The sequence below is a fragment of the Benincasa hispida genome, chromosome 3 (genome assembly GCF_027475165.1).
Source record: "Benincasa hispida cultivar pf3 chromosome 3, pf3_genome.v1.1, whole genome shotgun sequence".
In the NCBI taxonomy this organism is placed as follows: Eukaryota; Viridiplantae; Streptophyta; class Magnoliopsida; order Cucurbitales; family Cucurbitaceae; genus Benincasa; species Benincasa hispida.
This window is the reverse complement of record NC_143480.1, coordinates 54,730,999-54,757,342: the sequence shown is the minus strand read 5'-3', so window position 1 is coordinate 54,757,342 and position 26,344 is coordinate 54,730,999.

Below are 26,344 nucleotides of genomic sequence, written 5' to 3'. Positions count from 1 at the left end.
TGAAACGTACCGCTCATAACGGTTATATTGTAGGTTCGAGCCCTACTAAGCCTACCACCCCTTATCTTCACCTGATACAAGGCAGTCGAAGTCCCTGCCAACCTGCAGATCTCAATCTAGCAACGTGGAACCACACAGCTGCCGCTGCCCTTTGGGCACGCCTCCTACGCTTACCACTCACCTACGCTCTTGCAGCATGCCCCCTTCGGGCAATACGGCTTTCATAATACGCGAAGAAGCTGAGCGAGCGATAGCTATTCGATCGCTATATTCTTGCGATAGCGAAGGTGTGGTTGAGCCCTGTCCGTTAGAGGCAGAGAAAGTCGATGCGAAGGTTCAGATCGAAGATCTTCGCGAGACGGCCCATTCATCTCGAAAATCGAGCGTGGGGCTTGAAGACCCTACCGCATTCCGGCCCCGGGGCCTTCAATTGTCTTTTCTCCTCTTTCACCAGCGAGTGGTGAGTTTCCTTTTTCTTTAGGTACCTCTTGGATTCTGAGTTTGTTCCAACAGCTGCCACACGTGAGATCCTGATCGTCTTCCTCCCAGTGTTGTTGCCCGCTGGGGGAAGGAAAGTTCAGTGGGTTTTTCTTCCAGGACCGGAAAAGGTCAAACTCTGGGGGGCTTCCGGGTTTCGCCTATGCTACGGTTGAACAAGATTGAACCTTTTTTGTTCAACCGAAGTAAAGGAGTTCCAAAGCACGAGGGAATGGGCTTTCATTCCCGGGACCGCGCCTCGTCTATGTACTCGGCGCCTCTCTTGAAGATGTGCGCGCGATATGAGAAAAAAGAACCTATTGGTTGGGAGGAACCAATGAAAAGCAAGGGTAGAGCCTCGGAGCCGGCCCAAGCAAAGATCGGCACTCGAAGGCTTGAGGAGCTGCCCGCAAAAAGGAAAACCGTGGAGACGGTAGACTCGCCAGTCAGGCACACCGTGAGGCTGACTATAGCAGACCGGGAGGTTACAATTCCTGTTTTCCTATTTCAATTTCAGGGAGTGAATGTAGGAAGTTCAGACGGTGGATCAGGTATGAAGATTCAACCAAAGACGTCTTGGGGATCGGCAATAGCTAAGCATTGTGGCCATCACAGTTCAAGCTACGTATGGCTGGCGCACAACCTACGGGCTTCTTAGCCAAAAGAAAAAAAAAAGGATGCCATGCCTCTAATCTAAAGCTTTAGTCTAATCTTAGACAAAGAGCAAGGAGGATATGAAGCACTGTTGGGTAGACCATGGCTCCAACCAGAGTGGTTCATGACTGGGCTAATAAAAAACGGTCTCAAGCAGGGAAACGCGGGATGGAAGGCGAGCGGAAAAGGCTTGGCTTTGTTTCACAGAAAAAGGACTAAGGAAATTTTGTTTCCGTAGTGGTGATGCAGGCGTCAGTTGACTAGGTTGATAGATAATATAGATAGGTATTCTCTATATATGCAAGATCGAAGACGCGATTCGCGCGGGTCCGCTTTTTGGGGAATATGGGTTGAAGCAATAACATGAATCTTTCTAGTGGAACATCTTTCACAATCCCTGGAGAGATAGTTCACTAATAGACCAAGGGATAAGTAATTCGACTCATTCACATCCAGATCATGAATGTTTGGAATCCATATTATGCAAGGAGATATTGCTTTTGCTAATTCGAATTGATGGGTGATATCAAATCGGTCTATTTCCGGCATCATATCCATAATGAGCGCATTCAACATAGTTAAAAGCTCCAGCTCCGTATCAAGGTCACGGTCGATATCGTCACTATCACCAATATCGCCACTATCATCAATATCGTCACTATCATCAATAAGAAAACCCTTAGGCTTGTTATCCAGGAACTTGTTCAGAAATACTGTAATGAAAGGAAAATAGGAGTTTGTCGCTAGGTATTTGACCAAATAGGATCGTCCAGTTCCTATAGAACCTATCACTAAAATACCCCTAAAGGGGGATAGGGCTAAGCGGAGCGAAAATGGTTTTCCATGAGATGGGAAATGAAAACTATTAGCCCCACACGAGGTTTGTGAATAAGTGATTGTCTAATAATGAGCAAGGAATGTTCGTCTTTATGCTAAACAGGATGTATTGAACTCATAATTCATTAGATACTTTTTATGAATGTCAACTAAGTATCGTAAGTAAATTACTCCCGGTTGTTCAATCATTTGATAACCAGAGTCATTCTTTGATAAATGATCACTATGAGTCAGACTCAATAGAATTTGATCAATCCTTTTTTCTGTCGTTAAGGTGGCAAGAATTCTCTTTCTTTATCAGAAATCACTGTTCGAGACCCTGTTCACATTTTTTCTTTTTCTTATCAATGAATATATCTCTTTACTTGTATGACTTAGATGTCTCGTATTTCTTGAAAAAGCGATTCGATTTATGGGATTTGGTATGATACTTATGAGATCGATGAGATTGATATTCCAATCTTTCTTCTTCGAACGTATTGATTTGACCCTATAAGCGGGACTGCCACCTCATAGCATGTTGCCACCAGAAGCAGAACCCCATATTTCTTCTAGAGAATCTCCTAATTGTTCCAGAGCAACTAGAAAGAGATTCTTTAACCAGTTCAGATGTGGGATTTTTGAAGTTTTCGCAACTCAATCATGTATGATGGAATCATCAAAGATTTGACCTTTTCGAACTCTGTCTATCACTCAATCTTTTAGCGCACTAATTAAAACAACGCAAGTCTAAATGATCGTATAGACGACTATATTACTGTGAAGCACGATCGTCTAAACGATCATAGAACAAGCGCTAAGGAACTTTTACTACGCGATCGTGTAGTCGGTGACTAAGCAATGAAGCTTGTTGAGCTACACAATCATTTAGTGCGCGCGCATTCACCTTGCTACCAAGTATCCCATACTCAACGATCACTTACCCCATCGTTTACATGAACTGACCAACGTTTGGCCTTCTTCTTCCTCGAAGTAATACATAACTCCTTGCCTTGAAGCTTCATCACGAGCGACTCACACTAACTCAAACACTTTGAATTACAGACTCGATAGCAAGTTAATATGCCCAAAAACACAGGGGCCCTTACAATTAACTTTGAATGTAAAAGAATTAAATAACTAGAGGCATCCATCCCAGAAACTCCATTAATCCACATCCATAAACATATTTAACACTTAAACAAAATGTAGACATGCTTTCACCCACAAAGAATGTAAATGTTATTCTATACAACAATGGATTTGGAATATCAGAACCTGACTCTGATACCAATTGAAGGAGCTCTTATCAAAGAGAACCCATGAGCAGAAGAAAGATTGTTCCAAATTCATTGTGACAGAATTGCAAGCATTCACAAACATACAAACCAATTATGCATATTCTAACAAATTACGACATGCTTTAGAAATTAAAAATAAAAGAGATGAGATACATACCTTTAAAGAACTTTTCTGCCACAGGCCTCTCACTCTCGTGAAGACTTTGGACAACAAAATCTTGCTCTCGCCCAGATCGTCCAGTCGTCACGAACAAGTAACCTCTCGGACACCACCACTTGGTAACCTTGGTATTCCCGGAGTGAGAATCCAGGAGGTGTGGGCTCTGTTGGATTTGGTAGAGGTTTGGAGGAAACAATGATCGAACTCAACAACCAAACAAGTGGGAGAGTATAGTGTCTATCGCATAGACTTTGTGCTTGATCGTTTAGTAAAATTTTAGTAGGTACACGATCATTTAGGAAATCAAGTATGATCGTTTAGTAAGCTCGCTTGCCACGTGATCGCTTAGTAAAAAGCTACACGATCGTTTAGAGAATGGTGCGTGTACACGATCGTTTAGACAAACACTTGAAGCTATCATGTAGTCTCTCGTGAGCTAAATGATTGGTTGTGTACTCAATGAAGCGATTCAACGATTCTCTTCCAAAATGAAAACATTTTTCATTTTATCCTTCAGTTATGAAAACTGAATATAACCTCCCACTTTCATGCACGGTTAAGGAGAAACTACCAACAATTATCTCATAATTGTTTTAATTATAAAATAAATATAATAACTAACTTATCCTATTATATTTATAACCTATAGTTTTAATATCACACCATATGCAACATTTAAATCATAATCCTTTTCTCCTTTACTTGATATAAATCATATTTATATCATATTCCTCCAATTAATGTATCTCATACATCATGTCAACTATATCATATATAAATGAACTAGTTTAATCATATCATACATAATCAAACTCCCTCTTGTCAATTTGAACAATTCAAAGTGACCCAAAAACTGATTCTCAACTTGAATCCATTGAGCTACCAAGGGGACCTTATGGACCTGTAGCTTGAAGCTCCAACTGTACGTGAATAGTTGACTAAACTCTTTATCCACGAGATCCACCATCCGTTAACTGTCGGGCACTCCACTAAAGACCGACAACTGCACTCTTCTCACTACAGATATATTTCTATGTCCATCAGATATAACCAGTGAACAATACGATAACCCTTCACAGATGCTCGTAAGTACAGCTGGTCCAATTTACCGTTTTGCCCCTGTAGTTACATCTAACTCCTTAAACACCATTAATCCCTCTAATGAACAATACATTATAATCCTACTATGAGTGGACACCTCTCGGGCCTTGAGAAGGTGTGTGGCGCCACATCATTCAAGCCCCAGAATCAACCCTTAAAGGAAGCAATCTATCTATTTAACTTTGCTTTGGGGAAGAAGTGAATTCCATCTTATATAGTTGAATTCCCAGCTCCCCAATCAGACAAATCCCCGAAGTGGTAGGTTTGAGTCGACGATCTGGCCACTCGTACCCATGCAAATCAAAGGACCGCCCTCAAAGGCAAGAGTTCCCAACTCACTCAGGATTAAGGTCATGTTACCTATGGTCATCCTAGTGAAGTGAAGTCTCTGTCATGAAAGACATTATATAACGAGAATAAACACTTTGTGATCCGGTCTTATACAAACTCCTTTGTATAGGACACTCTCGCTCGCATGTCTCCTTATAAATGATCAGGATTAGACCATCTATAGCACGTCACAACATTTGTAACTATCTACAAAGCAGACCATATCTGTAGTGTCACCAGGATAAGGTTTCCCTCCTATATCCATATATCGTAGGCCATTTTGGTTATATTTAAGACATGATCCACTTGTATATCTCCACATATATGCTTAAGTTACAATGACAACCAGGGATCTTAGTTTATTGGTTTGTGGTAAATGCAAATAAAACATCTCATGTTTCATAGACAATAGTGAAGAAAATATCTCATATTATGACATCACAAGCGTTTGTTCATACAGGTGTTTACAAACTACAAGAGCTTACGAGAGTTTAAGACATCAATCAACAAAGACATACAAGGATCAATGTTTAAGATACAACCTAAAGGGTCTATAGTATAGTGATAAGGTTGGATACGTCATCCTAGTGACAGTATGGATACAACCCACTTTGTATTTGATCCAAACACAATGATCCAACGCATTCGTGTAGGTGACATGCGAATGAGAGTATCTTATGCAATGAGTTGCATAAGATTGGACAGTGAAATAGTAACCACTAGATGTAACACCGTTGACTAGTTAGGTTTCTATTTCAATAGGATGACCTAGGCAAATTAGTCTTAATCCTGAGTGTATTATGAACTCCAGTTCATGAGGGATTGTCCTTTGATTTGTATAGGTGAGAGTGACCAATTTTTCGACTCAATCAGCCTACCATTTTGGGAACAAGACCGAGTAGGGAGTTGAGAATATACTAATACAAGATGGATTTCACTCCTTCCTGACTTTAGGGTAAGTAGATGAGTGTTCCCTTAAGTGATGTCTCCGGTAATTGAACAAAGGGCCCTACCTTCTCGCTGGCCCGAGAGGGGTTTCTGTTTAATGGTTAGACCATAAACAGGTTGTTCATTAGAGAAGCACTGGTACTTAAGGATACATAGGTAACCCAAGGTTAAAACGATAATTTGACCTGGCTAATTCTACGAACACTCGTGAAGGACTAACTTGTTGTTATTGGTTTATATCCTTGGACACAGAAATATATCTGCAGTGAGAAGAATGCAATCGTGGGTCTTTTTTGGAGTGTACCCACAATTAACAAATATTGATTAATTTAGTTAATGAGTTTAACCAATTAATCTCATATCATTAGAGCTTCTGATTTGTAGGTCCACTAAGTCCCCTTGTTAGCTCATTAAAGGATATTAATGAGGAGTGATTTGAATTGCTCAAATCAATTGAGGAAATTGTATATTAATGTGATTAAGATATAATTATATATGTGATCTATAATTCAAATTATGTTAGAGAGAAATATTTGAATGAGATTTAAATATTTAATTCATGTGAATTAGATTCGTGAAGAATTAATTAATTATAATATTAGAGAGGTGGAACATATAAACATATGATGTTTATATATTAATTAATTATATATTAAATTAGATTTAATATAGGATTATTTAATTAATGTGCCAATTAATTAAATAAGGGGTTATTTAATTAATTAAGATCATGGGTGAAAAAGGAAATACTAGGAGAATGGGTAAACCCTTATCCATATAAATTCATCTTATTAGCCCATTTATCATAAATATTCATTTATGCAAAAATATACCCTAGCCTCCAAGATAATTCCTCTTTACACTCTCTCTATAATCTCTTCACCTCTTCCTCTTCCAAGTATTGGAGACCACTCATCCAACTCTTAGAATCCTAGAGAATAACAAGGTTATTCTTGTGGTGGTGTCGATGATCGTTGAGAAGACATTCTTGTGAAGAACAAGAGGAATTTCGAGAAATTTGAGAATCTACGAATGTAAGAATTGTTCATTCCTTTTGTTTCTCCTTGATAATGCATGCTTATTATGATGTTTATCCTCTTCTATTTTATTTTAGTTTTCTATATTTTGTTTCTTTAAAATAAAAATTTTGAAATGCAAGCGTTATCACGCTTTCACTCGGAATTCAATCCCTACACATAAGACCATAGACCTTTGGCTCTATGACCTTTTCTAGTAAAAGGCCTCTTGTTCATTTTGCCTTCAAGGCATTGACTCACATATTAGTAGAAAATTTTCTTCTAACTCACTTAGAAGTCCATTCTTAATCAACTTCTTAATCTTATTGAGATTTATGTGATCTAATCTTAGGCGCCAAAGTTGGGCATTTTCTTTAGGAGAAACTTTTTGTCTTTTGTTTTGAGTTACGATAGTTCTAAACAATTCAGTATTAAGGAGGGCCTTTGATGCTAACGACCTTAACACATAAAGGTTACTCTCTACTTTGCAGAATAAATATCAACACTATTTTTGTAAATAAACAATTTATTCACATTAAAACTCAAAGTTAACGATCTTTCTAATAAGCACTTTACAGAAATCTAGTTCCTTTTTAAATTAGGAACTACATAAATATTCTCTAATAAAAGATAAAACTTATGTAAACAAAGACAGAGTCCTCCCACTGACCCAACTAAGATGATGTGCCCAGTTCAACCTATATCATCATTTCACCAATCTTTAGCTGCCACAAGGAATTAACTTCTGAAATGAAGAACAAACATGGTTAGAGGCACCTGAATCAATTATCTAAGCAGAATCATCGTTCTCCATTAAACAAGTTTCCAACATGATTAAATAATATTTACTTTGCTTGGCATTCTTCTTTTCTACCAAATATTTGGGATAATTTCTCTTCCAGCGTCCCTCTTGGTTGCAATGGAAAAAGATTCTCTTTGCAGCCTTGGGCTTCTTGCCTTTTTAAGCAATAGTGGAGTTAACTTTTCGTTGACCTCCCTTATTCTTCTTCCACTTTTTGGTGCTGAAACAAGATGGTGCATACTTCATTCTAGAGGTCGAAACTATTGATGTTGACATTCAACATGTGAAAGCAGTTAGGATCTTAAGTACTCTAACTATATTAATTTTAGATATAAAGCATGCTTGGTAAGAATATAGATATAGGGTTTTAAAGTTTTTATCTTTGAAGAATCTTCTTCTAATTGTTTAAATCTAGCAGCAATCTCCTTTTCAAAACTTGTAGACCACCACAGGATCTTCCCTACTATCCTATTGGTCCTTAGATTAGATTGTGGGATCCAAAATGAGATTGAATTGAAGAGAATTTTAGAGAGAAATAGAGCTTTTGATATGAAAATGGATGAAGAACCATTTCTTCCCCAAAATCTAAATTTCATCCAAATTTGTCTGCTTAAAATCTTTCATTTTTTTAAAGAATTTGTTCATGCAACTCAACTGCACTATATGTTGACACCTAGCTCTCAATATCAATGTGGAATTAGGTGGTGTCCAAAAGTGGGAAAATTCCACTTGGTTAAAATTTGATTAAATACAATTTCTAAAAAATGAATTTTAATTAATTCAAATAATTAACTAAAAAACATTTCTTTTAAAAACTAATTTTAAACAAAATTGATTTAAATAATTATTTTTAATTTAATATTAATGTTAAATAATTAAATTAATTAAAATAATTTAATATCAAATATTAAATTATTTAATCACTAATTCTTAATATGAATCCCTATTCATATATATAATATTTAAATCATATTTAAATATTTTTCACTTTTCCGATTTCGTTTAATTCAGTAATTAATCGTTTAATTATACCGTATATAATTAATAATTCTCTCCATCTGAATTTGAACGTTTTAAATTCTCTCATCATGTTATTTTGAGGTTTAATTCATTAATGAGCTAGTAGGGGGACCTAATAGACTTACAGATTATGAGCTCCAACGATCCGAGATTAAATGACTAAACTCTTTTAGCCGAATTAACCAACATTTGTTAACTACCGGGTCACTCCACTAAAACCAATAGCTGCATTCTCCTCACTGTAGATATATTTTTATCAATCTGATTTAATCATGATCAATAAGTCGATTCTTTACAAGTTGTTCGTATTTACAACTGGGTCAAAATTACTGTTTTCCCCTATAATACATCTTGCTCCTTAAGTTTCCACTGATCCACTAATGAACAATTGTTTTATGGTCTTACCAATAAACCAAGTCCCTCTCAATCATAAAGAGGGTGGGGCCCTTTGTCCGGAGCCATTACTCAAGGGAACAATTTATCTACTATCCCTGAAAGCGGATAAGAGTGATTTCCATCTTGCAAGACTATGTCCCCAACTATCTACCTGGTCTTACCCCAAAAATGGGAGGCTTATTGAGTGGCGATGTTAAACCACTCTCATCCATGTAGATTAAAGGATAATCCCGAATAAACAGGTGTTCATAGTTAGCTCAGATTGAGATCGAGTTACTTTAGGTCATCGAGCAAAAATAGTCAGTTTTAACAGTAAACGATGTTACAAAGAAAAGTGATTATTTCATGGTCCAGTCTTATCCAAACATCTTTTGCATAGGATGCCTCCACTTGCATGTCTTCACATGAACAATTTCGGGATCACATCGTTTGTATCAAATACAAAGCAGGTTGCTGAAGGATCTCATACCGAGAGTTCTATGAGCGAGCTTAGATCGCTCCAATTTCACAGTGACCGAAACATAAACGATATACATTCCATACAAACAGTTATGCATATTAAACTCATCATTGGCATGCTTAGAATACAATAAAACACAAGGAAAGGGTTCATACCAGATGAAAACTGTCTTCATATGTGTGAACCTAAAGCAGCGGAAAACCTCCCACTGATCTACCAGCACCCGGCGAGTCAATCGACTACAACAACACGATCCGAACGTACATGAACAATGCCACGGGGACGACACCACCACAAGAGAAACCCAGGTATCCTTGGCATCAAAAACCCAAAGAGTGGGCTCTAGTGAGTTTGGTAGAGGACGGAGAAGAAGACGTCGTGTAGACGATAAGCAATTGGGAGATGAACTCTGCTATTATATAGCGGATATGCTTATCGTATAGTAGAGCTACACGATCGTTTAGGAAAGATGTATACGATCGTTTAGAGAACGCTGAACTAGAAGATCGTTTAGACGAATGAGCTTCTATCGTATAGGCTCTCGTGATCGCTCTTTCATGGATTCTTTTTAGGCGCGAGCGATACGAATGCACGATTGAATTATGAAATGAAAACTATTTTCATTGCTTTAAACCATCGGTTACCATAATCTTTGTAGCCCCACTTTCCACGTCTGAATCGTGGATCAATCGGTTAATTATCAAATAACTAGCCGATTAATTTAATTAATAAATATAATCATATTATATTTATATCCTATAGTTTGATATCATATATCTATTATAGTATTTTCTCCTCTTCTTAATATAAATAATATTTATATCTAATTTCCTCCAAAATAATGTATCTCATACATTTAGCCAATTATATCATATATAATTAACAAATCCAATTATATCATATATAATTGAACTTCCTCTTGTCAATTTGAACATTTCAAATTAACCCAAACATTGGTTCTCAACTTTATCCAAGCTACCCAGGTGACCTAATGGACCTGTGGCTCGAAGCTCCAATGGTACGTGAATAGCTGACTAAACTCTTTAGCCACGAGATTCACCATCTGTTAACTGTCAGTGATTCCACTAAAGACCAACAACTGAACTCTTCTTACCACAGATATATTTCTGTGTCCATCGGATATAACCAATAATGAGTATGATGACCCTTCACAGATGCTCGTAAGTACAGCTAGGCCAATTTATCGTTTTTCCCCTGTAGTTATATCTCACTCCTTAAGTATCACTGATTCCTCTAATGAACAATACAACATAGTCCGACTATGTGTGAACACCTCTCGGGCCAAGAGAACGTGTGTGGCGCCACACCGTTCAAGCCTCGGAATCAGCCCTTAAGGGAGCCATCTATCTATTTACCCCTGCCTCGGGGAAGGAGTGAATTTCATTTTGTGCAGCTGAATTCCCAGCTCCCAAATCAGATAAATCCCCAAAATAGTAGGTTTGAATCGGTGACTTGGCCACTCGCAACCATACAAATCAAAGGATCGTCCTCAATGGCAGGAGTTCCCAACTCACTTAGGATTGAGATCAAGTTACCTATGGTCATCCTAGTGAAGTGAAGTCTCTGTCATGAATGGTGTTATATAACGAGACATTAACACTTCGTGGTCAGGTCTTATACAAATTCTTTGTACAGGACGCCCCCGCTCGCATGTCCCCAACACGAATGATTAGGATCAGATCATCTGTGATAAGTCACAACACTTGTGACCACTCCACAAAGCGGGTTACATCCGTAACGTTACCAGGATAAGGTTTCCCTCCTATATCTATATACTACAGACCATTTTGGTTATCACTCAAAACATGATCCACTTGTATGTCACCACATACATACTTGAGTCACATACAGATAACTAGGGATTTTATGTTTATTGGTTTGTGGTAAAGCAAATAAAACAGATGACCGAGCAAAACAACAAGATGTGAAGTAAATATCATATATTAACAATCACAGGTGTTCGTATATACTGTTTACAAACTACAGGACACGAGACTTTAGGGCATCAACTTCAACAATCTCCCACTTGTCCTAAAGCGAAGTGGGGTGTACAAAAAACTTAGTATAAAACAATAAACTAGGGCATAAAAGGCCAGTATAATAAAATCCCCCACTTGCCCTAGTTCAGCCATGGGAGATCCTGTAGACCCATGCTCCGTTGGTGACCCTCAAACACTGTAGCCGTGAAAGCCTTCGTAAACGGGTCAGCAACATGATACTTTTGCTTTATGTGTTTATCACGCCGGTGACTCCTTGGCTCTTTAGAGTTTGCCACTGCCCCATTATTATCACAATAGAAGGTAATGGGCCTAGACATATCTAGAACAACTTCCAAGTCTGTCAAGAACTTCCTGAGCCAGACGGCCTTCTTAGCAGCTTTGCAAGCCGTTACGTACTCCGCCTCCATAGTGGAGTCAGCGATGCACCCCTGCTTAGTGCTTCGCCACACTACAACTCTTCCATTAAGAGTAAAGACTGACCTTGATGTGGACTTGCGAGAGTCCTTATCAAATTTGTGTATCCTGTAAGGATCAAATCCCTCAAACCATACACGAGAATGTAGTCCCTCGTTCTCTGAAGATACTTGAGAATGTTCTTCACTACGGTCCAGTGACCCTGGCCTGGGTTAGACTGATACCTATTGACTATGCCCACAGTGTAGTAGATGTCTGGACGAGTACAGAGCATCGTGTACATTAAACTGCCAATGACAGATCATATGGGACCCGTCTCATGTCCTCAACCTCTTGAGGCGTCTTAGGACACATTTCCTTAGACAAAGTGACTCCATACCTGAACGATAGTAGGCCCCTCTTGGAGTCCTGCATCGAGTACTTGAGCAACATCTTATCAATGTACGATGCCTGAGACAGTGCTAGCACTTTGTTCTTGTGATCCTGAAAGATCTGTATACCTAGAAAAAACTGAGCCTCTCCCAAATCTTTCATTTGGAATTGGGTCGCTAGTCAGTTCTTAACTGCAGTCAGTAGACCTACATCATTCCCAATTAGTAGGATTTCGTCTACATACAACACTAAGAAGACTATTGAAGTGTTGATGATCTTCTTGTAGACACAAGGTTCATCAACGTTTTGGTCAAAGCCATACGACTTGATCGCAACATCAAATCGTATGTTCCAAGATCGAGACGCCTGTTTCAATCAATAAATGGACCGATTCAGTTTGCAAACCTTTTGCTCTTGACCTTGGGCTATGAATCCCTCAGGCTGCACCATATAAATGGTCTCCTCAAGATTGCCATTCAGAAAGGCCATTTTGACGTCCATTTGCCAAATCTCATAATTATAATAAGCTGCAATGGACAGGAGGATGTAGTCGACTTTAACATGGCAACAGGCGAGAAACACTCCTCATAATCGACTTCCTCTACTTGGGTATAACCCTTTGCTATAAGTCAAGCCTTGAAGGTCTGTACCTTCCCATCAGCACTCCGTTTATGCTTGTAGATCCATTTACAACCTATAGGGCGAACCCCATCAGGCGGATCTACAAGATCCCATACTGAGTTGAAGTACATCGACTCCATCTCGAAATCTATGGCCTTGACCCATTCATCCCAGACAACATCCTCCATTGCCTTCTTATAAGACAATAGATTCTCAACGTCGCCATTGATAACTTGTAGAAATACAAGTTATTTATATTGTTTTATTTAGATATTGTGGCCAAAAGGAAGGAAAGTTGCGTCAATTGTATGGAAATTAGCTAAGAAATGCGAGAATTATAAATTATTGTCAATATACCCACTGACACCATTGTGATGGTAGAAAAGAATATTTCAAGTCTATTTGCAGGAAATCAAGTCACCGCATGCGTTCATGGCTCAAGATAATTTGAACAACGCATTTACGTCACATTGCGCCCATCATTCAGGAATGAATAGACGATCAACGCAATGACGACGCATGCGACAATCAATCAAGAGCTAAGCGATCAACGCAATCTCTACCGCATGCGGTAATAAAAAACAACACCGCATGCGGGCAAATATCAAAGATGTAAAGAGTAACGCAATTGCGGAGGATTCTGACGCGTGTATAGCTGACCATTGTGCATTTCTAAAGGGATTAATTGTGTAACAGAAGGAATATTCACTCCACCATTTCTGGAACTGCCTTAACAATACAGTGGGGTCCATAATGCAGAGAGTCAAAGCTTAGCCTATAAATAGCTCCGACCATTCCACTGAGAAAATATGCTTGAATATAGAGAAAAATGTATATACTGATCTGAGAGAGAGACTAATTGAGCGACTAATCAGAGTAGATCCGGGAAGAATTAAGAGATAAGGCTGAGAGGTGAGTCTTTGGGCAAGAATCCTTCCAATCCCCGCCGTTGAAGCTCTGTACAAAGGTCACTTCTACCGGACGAGCAAGCCTAAGAGGGAAGCTCTTCTCTTCATCCACTCCACATGTTGGTAAGCAAAACCACTGTCCAGATCTGTGTCAAGACGTTGACACTCTTTTGTATTTGTTTCTATCTCTTTATCATCAATTGTATTCATCTTCTTAATCTCTATTATTCACACCATATATCAGACGCTTAATTCTATAATTAAATGTAATGATCATTTTCATCTCTGTCTCTTTGCCTATTTCCGTTCATCCATATTTCACTTTCTCCACGATGTTTTCTTCATCCCTTGGATAATTAGAAATAATTGAGCAAATGAATTAATTGGGTTAAGGAAATAATTAAGTTTAGTCAAAGCATGCTAGACGACATCTTCACCTATGAGAGCAGAAGTGAAGATGTCATTCTGCCTATCGAGAGAGGGTTGGAAGAATGCGTTCACTAAAGCGAGAAGTACTTCCAGAGATGGAAGCAACCTTGCGTTCACCACGTTCATCCCTGTTTCACCATAAAGATATGGAAACGCGACCGATCACCAAGAGGTGTACACCAAGGGAAAGCGGAACCTTAGTTGTATCTTTAACGCAATTAACAAACTTGCGATGTTTGTACTAATTATTCTTTCTCCTTCTGATTCATCCATTAAGCCTTGCCATCACATACCACGATCCTTTGTATAAACTTCATAGTCAATCTCGAACTCAGCATCATGTATATGATGTATCTTGTATCTCGTATCACGTTAGCTTATCACAATTTATTTTATAACCGCAACTTTAGTTTATCTACACAATTTTACTTTACCACAATTTACTTTCCTTTATAAACACACTCTTTATTAATTGTAAAAACACCAGTCGCATATATAAAAAATGTAACACATTAACAACAACAATCCCTGTGTTCGACCTCGGATCACTTTGAGAAACTTGCGTTGGAATTATACTTGGTTTCAGCGCAAGGAAACTTGTGACAACGCATAGCATACTATAAACATTTAGTTAACAATGCATATATCTAAAAGTATTATCGCATAAAGTGTCAATAAGCATAACACAACATCCACACTCCATCTCCATCTTTCCAAGTCATCAAGTTTATGGCAATATGAGCTTGTATGATTCACATTCATCATTATCCATATTTGTCCACATGCTTATTTAAAGAACATAAAATCAGCGTTACAGCCATCTGCTACCATAGCATGGATTTTTGTGAAACCCAGATAGCAAACGGGTGGGTTCGCAACCCTCCCACTACATCGAGGTTCTCTCAACTCTTGAGGTGGAACCGACCTACTGGATGAACTCCCATCAACAACTCTTGTTGATGTAGCAGGCTCTTCAACAACTCTTGTTGAAGTTTCAGTAGTTTCATTGGAATGCTCACGCAGCACGACTTTGCTTCGTGGACTATGCTCCCTTATATGATCCTCCTCCAGAAAAGTAGCATTTGTTGAAACAAACACTCTATTTTTCATTGGATCATAAAAATAACCCCCTCGTATACTTTTAAGATAACCTACAAAGAGGCACACTCTCGATCGTGGTTCCAACTTCTTAGGATTAGCCTCAAACACATGGGCAGGGCAACCCCAAATGCAGAAATGACGTAAACTAGCTTTACGCCCCTTCCACAACTCCAGAGGTGTTCTTGCAACACTGTTAGAGGGAACACAATTGAGTATGTACACCACAATCTCCACTGTGAAACCCCAAAACGAGTTCGGTAAGGAACCGTAACTCATCATCGAACTAACCATGTCTAAGAAGGTCTTATTTCTCCTCTCCGTTACACCATTCTACCGAGGTGTACCAGGCGCTGAGAGTTGGGAAACGATTTCATGTTCTATTAAATAGTCCTAGAATGTGGAGTCTAAAAACTCTTCACCTCGATCTGATCAAAGTGTTTTAATCCGTCTATATAATGTGTTTTCAACTTCAGCTTTAAACTCTTTGAACTTTTCAAAGGATTCAGACTTCCATTGCAAAAGATAAACATACCCGTACCTGGAGTAATCATCAGTAAAACTGATAAAAATACTCATAGCCACCTTGGGCTCGCACATCCATAGGACCACAAAGGTCAGAATGTACTAATCAAGAGGCTCCTTAGCTCTAAAACCTTTTCTAGTAAAAGGCCGTTTAGTCATCTTACCCTCAAGGCAAGATTCGCACACGGGTAAAGAACTTTCTTCTAACTCACTTAGAAGTCCATTCTTCACCAATCTCTTAGTCCTATTGAGATTGATGTACCCTAAACGTAGATGCCAAAGTTAGGCATTTTTTTTGGAGAAATTTGTTGACGTTTTGATTAAGTTACGACAGTTCTGAACATTTCAGTATTATGGAGGGAATTAATGGCTAACGGCCTTAGCACATATAAATTCGATTTCATATTTGCTGTGCAAATAAAGACACCATCTTTATGAATAAACGTTTTACTCAAATTGAAAGAAACACCATCTTTATGAAGAAACGCTTTACTCAAATTGAAAGAAACTGTGTATTTACATTGCAATAAAACACTTTACATAAATAAGGTTCCTTTTTAGTTCAGGAACAATATATACATCATTTAAAATTAGCAACCTATTCTGTAAAGTCAACTGGAGTCCTCCCACTGCCACAGCTGAGACGACGTACCCGGTGCCTATTCGCATCATCATCTCACCAGCCTCCAACTGTCACCAAGATCTAATCCCCTGAAAAGAAGAACAAACATGGTTAGTGGCGCCTGAATCAATTATCCAGGCTGAATCATCATTCTTCACTAAACAAGTGAGCACAAGTAAATCACATTTACCTTTATCTGCCTTGGCCTTAGCCTTGGCTGCTTTCTTCTCCTTCAGATACTGAAGACAGTTCCTCTTCCAATGTCCATCTTGGTTGCAATGGAAACACTTTCCCTTAGCAACTAGTGGACGTCTCCTCGGGGCGACAGGCGGTGGGTTAGCAGGCGCCTTCCCTTTTTCTTTACCACCCTTCTTCTTCTTCCCCTTTGCAGAGTTAGAAGTATAAGGTGTAGACTTCGTTCTTTAGGTTAAACCTCTATGGAATGTCTTTGAGGATGAAGCAACATTTGCCTCACCCTTCTGCCTCTCCTTACTTTTCAGTAAAGATTGTGCAACTCATTGAGGAGAGTTTGTACAGCTCGAACCCTAATTATTTTAAGTAAGAGAAAGTAATGAGATGTCTCTTAATGAGTTGAATAAAACCATGACTTAGGAAGGATAGAGAAGGGAAACATGAAGAAATAAGCTCGTGTAAGCTAAGTGTAAACCCTGAAATCTAAGTTCCTAAACAAGTATGTTTCGCCAAAGGAATGATATATTAAATATCATATAAGTGAAAATCTATGAAAATTATAGAGATTGAGGAGAAAGGAAAAGAAAAACGTATTAAATAAAGAAACTAACTTATTGGCTTGGGCTGAGTCATTAGATATGAGTTGACGTGGCAAATTATCCTTGAATTTGGGAGGTGGTAGGAAGATTAAAAGGGAAAAGGAACTTCGAAAGTTTGGTTTTGGCAATCTACATGTACAAATTTAGTGAAATCGGTGCCATTTGAAAGCTGAGAGAATCTAATTTTCAAAGTTGTCTTGACGGAGAAAGATGGCAGGAGAAGAAGAATGGAAAGTGATGCAATTACAAGAGGGACAGAATCTTGGGTTAATCAAGGCCCGAGGTGAAGATTGGGAGCTCTAGGCCAAACTGTAAGGAATTTGTGGCTGAAATTTTAAGGTAAGAAAGTTAAAATTCTAAACATGTTTGTAGAAGGAAGTTTCTTCAAAAGAGGTCTAGATATTGAGTTATGAATTTTTAAAGTTGTAATAGAGAACCTGTGCATAAGTAGACAGTTGCTTGGGAAGAACAAGCAAATAGCTCACAGTGGAGATTATAGAAAGAATTTGTGAAGAGGATCTCGCTAATGAAGGAGATCTCGCTAATTTTTTTGAAGAGGATCTCGCTCTATAGGGGAATCTCGCTAGAAATTGGGCAGGTATCTCTGGTGTCGCTGGTGAGTGGGTATCGCTGGTGTCGCTAGTGGCTGAGTATAGCTAGTATCGCTGGGGGGCTGAGTATCACTAGTGTCGCTGGTAATGAGATATCGCTCAAGGTGATCTTGCTGGTTTCACTCAAGGTGATCTCGCTGGTTTCCTCAAGGTGATCTCGTTGGTGTCGCTCATGGTGATCTCGCTAGTGTCACTTGTGGTGATCTCGTTGGTGTTGCTCTAGGGGATCTCGCTGGTGTGGCTCATGGGGATCTCACCAGTAGAGCCGTCTGTGTAAAATTCCTTTAATAAATGAGTTAATTAAGGTATTTTACTAGGAATTCTCAGTGGTTTAACCAGGAAATATGTCCTTTCAGGTCAAGAAGAGCTAAGAGAAGCTTGTAATTCGTTAAGAGGCCAACAAGTTGTGAGTGTGATGAAATTAATGTTTTTAATGATTTAGAAATTATGATTTCTTTAAAGTTATTCTCATGCTAAGTGTATAGATGAAATGTCAAACAACGTAACTGTGGAACTATTTCTATTGCTATGTAAAGCATGTTTTCCATGGAATTGATATGATTTAAATATGTTATCTTTTCCAAATGCTTTCAGCATGTTTAAGTAACTTTATTTTTATGATAAACTAGTATGATGATCTGAGCACTAATCTTTAGTGTTCAATTGAATGTTATGACTAGTTACATGACGGATACTGAAGGAATGAGAAGGTATCCTCAATTAAATGTTTATGACTAGTTTTACTTAAAATGAGGTACCGAAGGACACTTGAGAAGGTACCTGGCCAATTTGATATCGAAGGACTTTAGAGAAGGTATCCGGCGAAATTGATACTGAAGGATATATGAGTAGGTATCTTAGCAGCTCGATACTGAAGGACATTTGAGAAGGTATCTGAGCAGAAGTACCTGAGGATACCAAAGGACAATGAGAAGGTATCCTAGTCAGGTATATAAGGTATGACAGTACTCAGTTATAACCACGTGCACGTAGGTAATATGACGTCGAGGGATTGAGCAAAAGAGTTCTCCCCGACTAAGGTTGACGTTGAGGGTTAGAACTATTAGTTCACTCTCAATAAGGATAAAGGCAGTCATATATTCTTCTAGGCTAGAAGGATAGTTTGAAGTTTCTAATGCATGTGAATGTTTATCAACGTTTGATGTTTACTAATGTATGAGTTTTCTAAGTATGTTTTTCATGTCTAATGCATGCTAGTGGTTTTACAAGATAGTTTAATATGTTTTAATCCAACTTATTTCACAAAATATGAAGCATGCGTTAGGGTTAAAGCTAAGGTTGAATGAAGCTTGACATACTATGTTTTAAATACCTAAAGTTGCCTAAGTATATGCATTGGTATTTCTAAACATAATGAGTAGGGATACTGGTAGGGAAGGTATTTGAATAGATGTACCTAAGATGTTGACGGTACGTAACAAACTCCGTGTGTATGTAGGCAGGTCTGAATGAGAGGCCGAGGTATAGGTCTTTTGGCCGGTAATAGACGGTGGGAGCTAGAGCAGTGTATGCTCGTTCTCAACCAGGATGTAATGATGATTATTGATGTATAAAAGTTGTTATCAATGTTTATATCTTAGGGATGTTGCTTGAAATGCCATGGGTATATTTAAAGAGATTGACGTAGAGATCTCTTCTAGCCATAGTTTAATGTGAACAGGTTGAAGTAGAGGTCTCATCTGGCTATGGCTTGACGTTGGGAATTAGAGCAGTGAATGTTCATTCTCAATTAAGATTCAGGTTTCAGATACATTGGTTTAAAAGGTTTTAAGTACACTTTAAGTTCCAGCATTATGTTTTCAAGCTTTCAGTTTAAGTATGAGATTTACGTTTTATTAAGTCACTCACTGGGCTTCTAGCTCACGTTTTCAAATGTTTTTTTTTCCAGGTAGCGGTCAATTCCCAGAAGACTTTTCTGTTGCTGCTCTACCACTCAAAGAAACAAGTTGAGGGAAGTGTAATTGAAGACCTGTATTAGCTAGTACACATGTGTCTGTCTAGTGACTAGTATTCTTGATGGGGCTCACTAGGTGGTAATATCCATGTATAATCAATGTTGCGGAACCCTGTCATGTAAATGTATTAAGTTCTGAGTTAATATATATGTATTTAGGGTTTGAGTATTAGTTAACAAGTAAAATAGGCAGTAAGTGCCAATAAAAGGGTTGGTAACTGCTACAGTCACTATTCCGTCCAGGTTAGAAGGGTAATCTGGTGCGGGGTGTGACAGAGTTGTAAGGTTATATTTCACTTTGTTAATAATCACATTGGTAACAAAGTGCAGGAAGCTCTTCGGCAAAGAATGCAGGATTATGCTAATCTGGCTACTCTCTTCGATGGTAGACCCATTCAACTCTATCACATTAAAGTGCACCATCATGTTTAGCACATGTTCACGAACAGAGGTGCCTTCTTGCATTTTGGAGTTGAATATGTATTTAAGAGCCTCATTCATAAGTTGTTCAGACAATTGTCCAAACATCCCCCGCAGGGACTCCACGATCTCACGAGCAGAGACCACAGGCTCATGCTTCTTGGCCAAGACGTCAAAAAGACTTACCAAGATATAGGCTCGGGCCTTCTCACTCACCCTTGTCCATCGCTCGGCATTTGGAGCTGGAATAGGAGGACAAGCCTCCATGAGAGCGAACATGAGATCCTCAATGATTAGGATCGTCATGATCATATGTTTCCATGTTGAAAAATTGTCGCCAGTTAATTTTTCGGCGCTTAACAACGATAAGGTGGCTGTAGCCATTTGAAAAAGTTGTTGAAAATACGAACAAATCTTGATTAGATTTTGCTAAACCAATTTTAAACCAATTAGTTTTGCAAAACAGTTTCAAGTGCCCTAAGTTATAGACTTCTATTTTGCAATGATGCCCAGTGAGTCAGGACAAACGCCACCAGTGGGGTGATTAGTTGCTCCTTCACTGGGATGAAACATTCTCAACAATTAGGCAGTCCCAACTCTTGGAACTGAACCTAACAACCACCATTTTTCGGTCCAGAATCGTTAACCTTTAACTATTTCGTGTAAGTGTAACTCCTCGTTTTTTGTGCCAGAGTCCTGCCCTAATGCGCTTATCATAGGGAAAAGATAGATTAGGATGGAAGACTAAGTTACCTTATCCTCTTATAGAAGATCAAATAAAGAAACGCGCAAAACTGCCATCCTTTAGGGGGACACTCCTAGGGTGCCTCGAGGCAATGCGCAGTAACTTTATTCAACCTAACGAGGGAGACCGAGGGATATGCTGTCGCATTTCCCCCTCCCACTTACTATGAACATTCTCTCTATCCACCTTGATATTGACCTACCCAAACACCATCCGTTGGGAGGACACGTCAAAGGTGCCGCGAGGCCGAGGATAGATCTCACGATGTGGACTTTAGGAGAAAAGTGAAAGATTTAAGTGAAGCATCTTATGCCCCAAGTACCTCCCACTGAATGTTCTACCTAGGGATTCATTAACTTAGACAATCCGACTACTGATTTTAGTCTAACTGGTCTTTTTAAAGCTTGCTCATAAACAATGTTTGTTTATTAAATATAAACAAGTTCAAGTAGTCATATTTAAACACTTTAATGGACTATCCTTAACTTGCATACATGCATCAAATCTATCTAATTCACCTTTCCAGATAAGTTTCCAGGTAGGGGTGTTACGTTTTCGTTAACTTAAATATCCCAGCCTAGATAGAACCCGCCTTAGATAAAAGGTCCCTTATAGATAGATTTACTACACTTTAACCTTTTATTAGCCAATTTAATCCTATTAAACTGATTAAAAGATTAAAGCCTTAGGGTTGCTAATCGTATTAGAACCGTGATCTTAGGTCTATGCGATCCAAGTTTTAAAGACTTTAAAACCATGAATTAAACCTAAGTGAGCATGCATGTCTTTCTTATTTCTTTTAGTTCTAATTTCTCTTTAACTTTTAAAAAAGAAATAACTAAAAACATTGCGCACAACGAGGCGTTTATAACATTTATAAAGTAACCTATGTGTCATGCTTCGTGCAATGTCCAGTTATTACTATATAACTTTTATATAACGTGTAATAACCAAGCAAACATGCTATTATTCACCCTTATACTATAACAATTATAATATAAAGATGATGCATGTCAATGCTTTTTATGCATGCATAAATATAACTATTATATTATATGATGCATGAGCATGCTCTTACATAATTAAAATCATGCTTCTCTAAATTATAACAATTACAATAAAGAGATGATGCATGATCAATGCATAACCTAAGGTGGGACTTACTATATGTACATACCATATGACATATAAAACATACATCACATGTATTAAACAAATAAATTAACGGACCGGGATGAGCCTTTAAAACAAAAAACGGGAATGAAAAACCCTATCTATTACATTTTCATCGAGCAAATCGGTTCACAGGCGAACCAGGTCTTGAACTGCCAGGAGGTCTCCATCGTGTAGAAATCTTCCACAGGTAGACGATTGTTCAGCACGCACTAGACGATAGGAACATTAGCAAACGATTACATAGACGACGAAGAGGCTGCAAAGCCTGATCGTCCAAACGATCATGTAGCGCGACGACAGGTAAACGATTTTTCTTGAGTTACTAAGCGATCGTTTAGTCAGTTACTAAGTGATGAAGCTTGTTGACCTAAACGATTTCTAGCGCGCTTTAAACGATACACGAGCATCTGATCGTCTAACCGATGCGTACAACTTGGTAAATGATTTACCTTATGATTCTAAGTGATCATTTAGTCAGTTACTAAGTGATGAAGCTTGCTGACCTAAACGATCGATTAGCTCACGCGCGCATTAAATGATACTCAGCGATCGCGTGCCCGATCCAACCTGATACGACCAATTCTTGATCGCATACTTCATTGTTCAACCCATGCATTCAACCACGATCACATAGTCCTTCATCTTCACGATGCGATGGACAGCGATCGCATAGAACCTTTTCTGCATGATGCGATCAACCCTAGATCATCTCCTTCCTCGAAGAGCCGCAACCTTTTCTCAGAACTTCGACGAATGACTCAAGACTTCAAACACTTTGAATACAGACTTGATTACGATTATTTATGCCCAAGAACGCAAGGGCTTTTACAAAAAACCGCAAATGTAAAAGGAATTAAACAGACTGAGGCAATTTATCTCGAAAACATCTATTAATCCGACACATCCACAACAATATTAACACTTAAAATAGCGTAGAAATGCACCCACCATGAATGTATACGTTATCAGTAACCTGGCTCTGATACCAATTGAAGGATCTCATACCGAGAGTTCCATGAGTGAGCTTAGATCACTCCAATTTCACAATGACCGAAACATAAATGATAAACATTCCATACAAACAGTTATACATATTAAACTCATCATCGGCATGCTCATAATACAATAAAACACAAGGAAAGGGTTCATACCAGATAAAGACTGTCTTCGTATGTGTGAACCCAAAGCAGTGGAAAACCTCCCACCGATCTACTAGCAACCGACGAGTCTATCGACTACAACAGCACGATCTGAACGTACACGAACAATGCCATGGGGACGACACCACCACAAGAGAAACCCGGGTATCCTTGGTGTCAAAAACCCAAAGAGTAGGCTCTGGTGAGTTTGATAGAGGACGAAGGAGAAGACGTCGTGTAGACGATAAGCATGTGGGAGATGAACAATCACAGGTGTTCGTATATACTGTTTGTAAACTACAGGACACGAGACTTTAGGGTATCAACCCCAACAGTTGCATCCATAGTGTCCCCAGGATAAGGTACCGTTAGTTTATTGGATTTAGGCTCTTACAAGTACAATTCGGATATTCAATAACATCTTTATTGAAAAAACCTCAATAACACCTTTATTGAAAATAGAATATGTTTAATGTTTACAAACTGTGAGTTTTAGGACATACAACACAACAAAACCTTTGTGGAACTTTTTGGAGGATGAGACTGAAAGAACTCTAATTATAGAGAACTTTTGAGCGAAAGCGGATCGTTCCAAACTCCATTGTGAAAGAATTCAAACATTTACAATCAAACAGAAACGATTATGCATTAATCAATAAATTATAGCATGCTTCTAAATAAATACAAGGGATCGAGCGAGAATACCTTTGAAGAGCTCTTTCTTCACATATTTCCCTCGATCAGCCACCAAAGCATCCAACAGCACGAATGCAACGGTCAACTGGAAGATCCTAGATCACCAGTGAGTAAAACTCGATCCTCGATCCTCGAATAGAACTTGACACAACCACAAGATTACCTTGGTATTCTTGGTGTGAGAATCTAGGAGTTGTGGGCTCTATATGTATTTGGATATAGGGAAGGAGGAAGTAAACGATTGAGTAGACGATCGAGTATGCGATGAAGAATCGTATAGAAGAAGATGGTTTATCGTATAGACTTGATACTCGATCATTTAGTAAAGTGTGCTATCGTATAGTAAACTCGATAGTCAAGCATGTAGTTACTTGATCGTGAATTTTGTGAGATGATTCGACTGAATGATTTGAAAAACTATTTTTTCTTTTTATCTCACAGTTACCATAAAACCGTGTATAACCACCTATTGAGGTCGGTTATTTGGAAAAAGAAATATTGATTATCATATAATTAATAAATTATAAATAAATACAATAACTAACTTATCATATTATATTTATAACCTATAGTTTTAATATTGCATCATATGCAATATATAAACCATAGTTCTTTTTCTATTTTTATGGCATTTAATATAAATCATATTTATATTAATTCCTCCAATCTAATAATGTATCAAATATATGATATCAATTATATCATATATAATTGAATTAATTTAATTATATCATATATAATCAAATTCCCTCTTGTTAATTTGAACATTTCAAACTAACCAAAAAACTGATTCTCAACTTGAATCCATTGAGCTATCAAGGGGACCTTATGGACCTAGAGCTTGAAGCTTCAATAGTATGTGTGTTGGGATTAGTGTCCTAATTCTCTCGGAGTCTCATAGTTTGTAATTTATACACATTGTTATGAATAAAATAAGAGTTATTTTATCTGACATTTACTCATATCCAATAAACAAAGCTCCATGGTTATTGTATGTAAACTTAAGCATGTATATGAGATATACAAGTGGATCATGCCTTAAGAGACTAATCACTTCTTGGTCCGGTCTTATACAAACTCTTTGTATAGGATACCCTCACTCGTATGTCTCCACACGAATGATCAGGAACAGATCATTTGTAGCACTTTACAACACTTGTAACATCTACAAAGCGGGTCGTATCCGTAGTGTCACCAGGATAAGGTACCCAACCTTATCCATATACTACAGACCATTTAGAGTATTATTTAAACAAGATCCACCTGTATGTCTCTACATACGTGTTTAAATTTACATAAAATAACCTCGAATCTTAGATTATTGGATTGAGTAAATGCTTATAAAATACACCCCCAAATTTAAAATAATGCTTGTCCTCAAGCATAAACTAAAGATTTTCTCTAAAGAATCAGCCGCCTTTCCCTTTCTAGATTTCTCGAGGTGCCTTTTTCAAATCCTATGAACCAAAATCTCCTTAATTCCCATCTTGGTCTTTTCTTAAAATATTTCTAAAATTTAGGGACTGCAAGTTTAACCTTAAAAAAGACTTTACTTGTTTTCAGGGCATCACATGATTTATTTCAAAAAACTTTTTTTTCAACTGGGGTGTTTTCAAATGATTTTTATCCTTGCGTAGTTTAGATATTCTTTCTATGACCTTGTACTAATCCGAGTGCCTAGCCTTCGTTTTGGTTTGCCCCATGAGTTTCATGCGAGCATCCAACTACGAGCAAGGCGCTCTCTCAGTCTAAACTCATGCCCATTTGGCAACGGAGTTGCGATCATTTTATTTATACATTGATCCCGATTCCTACCTTCGTTTTGGCTTGCCCCCATGGGTGTCATATAGACATTCAACTATGAGTAGGATCCAATCGCAACGTTATGATTTTTTTATTATTTAGAGATGCCTAAAAATATCAAGGTTGAAAATAAATACCGCACCCCCAAATTTAAACGCAGCAATGTCCTCATTGCTGAAAGACTGAAAGAATTCATGCGATGCTCTTAGGAGGTTTCGTAAAAGTCAGTTTGAAAGAAAGTTGGTGGACCACTAACTTCTAGAAATATTTTATGAATTGACAGTCCGAAAATTAAGTTGATTCTAGTACATGCGAAGAAAAATAAAGGCATGCATTTCATCATTGAAATCATAATTGGTACGGAAAACATTGCGGTGACTAACTAAAGTAATCAATATTTAACGATTGTGCCACTAAAGAAGATGTGATGATAAAAATATCAAAGTTAAAAATGAGATGCGAGAATGCGGAATTTGGAATAAGCAAATTCAAGGAAA